General features: G+C 39.8%; 1 long non-coding RNA gene across 1 annotated transcript in view; it reads left to right on the top strand.

The window, feature by feature from the left end:
• The first annotated feature begins 2,668 nt into the window (after positions 1 to 2,668).
• Positions 2,669 to 2,835, top strand: part of LOC123521594 — a 114,722-nt gene continuing 114,555 nt past the window's right edge. Inside the window, exon 1 of the long non-coding RNA XR_006680003.1 lies at positions 2,669 to 2,752. This is a non-coding gene — a long non-coding RNA (uncharacterized LOC123521594). The remainder of the gene's footprint in view (positions 2,753 to 2,835) is intronic.

Here is a 2,835-nt window from a genome sequence, read left to right as displayed (position 1 = left end):
AGGCAGGTGGGGACACAATTCAGTCCATAAAACCTCACCCACACAAAGGCATACATTATGTTCTTATGGGAAAGAGCAGAGTAAGACAGAACTAATTCTCATTGAAAAAAATCCTTGAAATGCTAGAGATGATGACATAGATAAGTTTGGCGAGCCTTAAAAAAAGTTTAGACAAGTTACACATTGAAGAGATGGAGGAGACTAAGAAAAAACAGAGAAATGTGAAAGTATTTAGCATATCTTCGAAAATGATGGACATTGGAAATATGTGGCTGTATGAACTGATAGATGAATCTGTCATTAAAACTGTGGAAGTTGCTGCATTCTGTTAGTTAATACATTATGTATTTGTTTACTAGGTTAGTTATCTGTGGACATGAGTTGCCTAAGTATTCTCAGTTTCTTTTGTTAATTCAGCATATGAATCAAAATCAAACATTTTACCAAATTCTCATCATATGGTTTGCCTCTCCCTCTAACTGTATTATTCTTCTTACTACTTTTATTGAGGCTATCTGTCATTGGATAAATGGACTAGATTTACTCTCCCTTGGTCTCCCTTCAGATTCCTTTCTACCCCAACTAAATATTTACGTAGCATGTCTTTCCATAGCAACAAGGCAATTTAGAAATGAGTCCCCAAATACAAACTCTGGGCCAACAGGCAAATTGGATCCAGGTTTTTAATTGTTGGAAAAACAAGACAAGACTTAAGAAGAAATTTCCTAAGGTTATGATGTTATGATATGGGTATTGCTGTCAGGGAGTTGAGCAACAGGTTAAATAGGCCCAAACCTATGAAACTGAAAAATAGGACAAAGAAGAAAAATTGGAGGGAAAGAAAGAGGAGTGAAGGCCCAAATTGAGAAAATAAATGGGGTTTCTTCTTTCTCTTCTTCGGAAGGAAAGAAGAGAAGTAAGTGGGCAGGAAAAAAAGTAAATCAAGAACACACACTTGAAATGTATATCCTTCTTTTGAAAGTTTAAAATGTACCACCTGACTTCTTTTTTTGTCACAGAAGTTCAGCATTTACATTCCAGCATTATCAAATGCCTATTATATTGTTCACAATAAATAGAATCCTCCTTGTTTTTGTTTGTTAGCATAAGAAAAGTCTAAAGTCCTTTCCAGAATTTTCTTCCTCAGTTTCCTACCTCCAAGTTATCACTTTTTCTGAAAAAGCTCCCAGGTGATTTGAAATGATTAGTAATGGCCACCTTTTATTTGTCTCATATGCCAGGCACTTGGCATAAATAATCTCACCTACATCTGATGGTAGCAACAGAAAGCTGGAATTATTTTTATTTTGTAGCTAGAAAATTGAAATTCAAGTTTTATCCAAGCCCACAGAGGAACTGTGGCTAAAGACTCCTCTATGCTTTGGTTACATGACTTAAACTCTTGGATACTAATTTTATAAATTGTGACTAACCACAGTATGCATTTAACGGATATTAGCACTAATTTAGACAATGTATATAAGGCTTAGACACAACCAACCCAACAAACGAGCTGCCATGAGTTGATGCCAATTCACCAACTCCAGAGGAAGGGTTGACAAGCCCCGGTGAGTTTCCTAGACTGTTAATCTTCATGGGAGTAGAAAGTCCAGTGTGGTGGTTGCCATCAGGTCTCTGAATGCTTTGAAAAGTGCCAGGCAATCACTGAAAACCAAACCAGTTCTATGTAGTTGATTCTGACTTATGGTGACTCCATGCACAACAGAAATGTAGCTGTGCTCCACAGATTTTAGATGACTGATTTTTTTAAGTACATGGCGAGAACTTTCTTATAGTGCTCCTCTGGATAGACTCAAACAGAAATGATTCATCGTTCGATCCATCCACGGGCCATGGTAATAAACAAGGAAGAAATAAATGTAATGATGATTATTATTACATCTTGATTTTGAATCCCTAGGTGTCAAAGTTCAGGTAATTTTTATTATCTCCTCCCTTCTTATAAATGATTTAACACTTTAGAGTAAAAAAGAGACAAACTTGGGGTATGTTATATTACTGTCTAGGGTTAACCTAATGTTTTATCTTTTCCAAGTTTTAGGTACAAGAATGGGGGTGGGGATTAAATTGACAGAAAACTGCAATAGTTGTTCTGGAATCCAAATCCACCCCTATAGCTTTTTAAAAAATCTCCCCCCCTTTAAACCATTCAACCTTAAAGACAAGGGTAAATTCTGAACAGTGAATCAGTTGTCTATTTCTAGCGCTTCCTCTTTTCTGACTTCTCCAAGAAACATACAGACTTGGGAGGGGGCTGGCGTGTGTGTGGGTAGGTTTCGGGGTGGGGGGTCGGGGAAGAGAGAAAAAACAAAACAAAAACGCTGAAAGAAACCAAACCAAATACTGTGGGTTTACCATTATCTCCATCACAATTCACTGTCAAATAGTTCGTCCCAATTTGGAGGGATCAAATGTCTAAGAAACAGACCTAGGATTATTTACCAACGATTCTCCTCTCCTTCCCTATTTTTAACTTTGTGTGTTCCTCCAACCTGCGGTACTTCGCTCTTTCCTCTTGGAGTGATTTGCTCAGTGAACCTAATTCCCTATCTCCCCTCCCTGAAACAAACGCAAACAAAACATCAAAAGGCTCCGTTAGCACGTTTCCCAGCCGCCCAGCTCTGGGCCAGGTTCTTGGCATTGGCACGGCTTCCTCTCCCCAGGTGACTCCTCTCTCCGGGCACCCACCCGAAGCAGAGCCGCGCGGACAGACGCCAGGCTCGGCTCCCAGGTGAGGCTCCGGCCCGGGCGGGTCCTGCCCCATCTCGCCCAGTCCCTGGCTCTCTTTCTCGGCCACTCTTAGATCACAAGTGG

This window comes from Echinops telfairi, unplaced genomic scaffold, assembly GCF_000313985.2.
Source record: "Echinops telfairi isolate 266 unplaced genomic scaffold, ASM31398v2 ScPeMD7_2;HRSCAF=8, whole genome shotgun sequence".
Lineage (NCBI taxonomy): Eukaryota > Metazoa > Chordata > Mammalia > Afrosoricida > Tenrecidae > Echinops > Echinops telfairi.
This window is presented reverse-complemented; position numbering and strand designations above follow the sequence as displayed.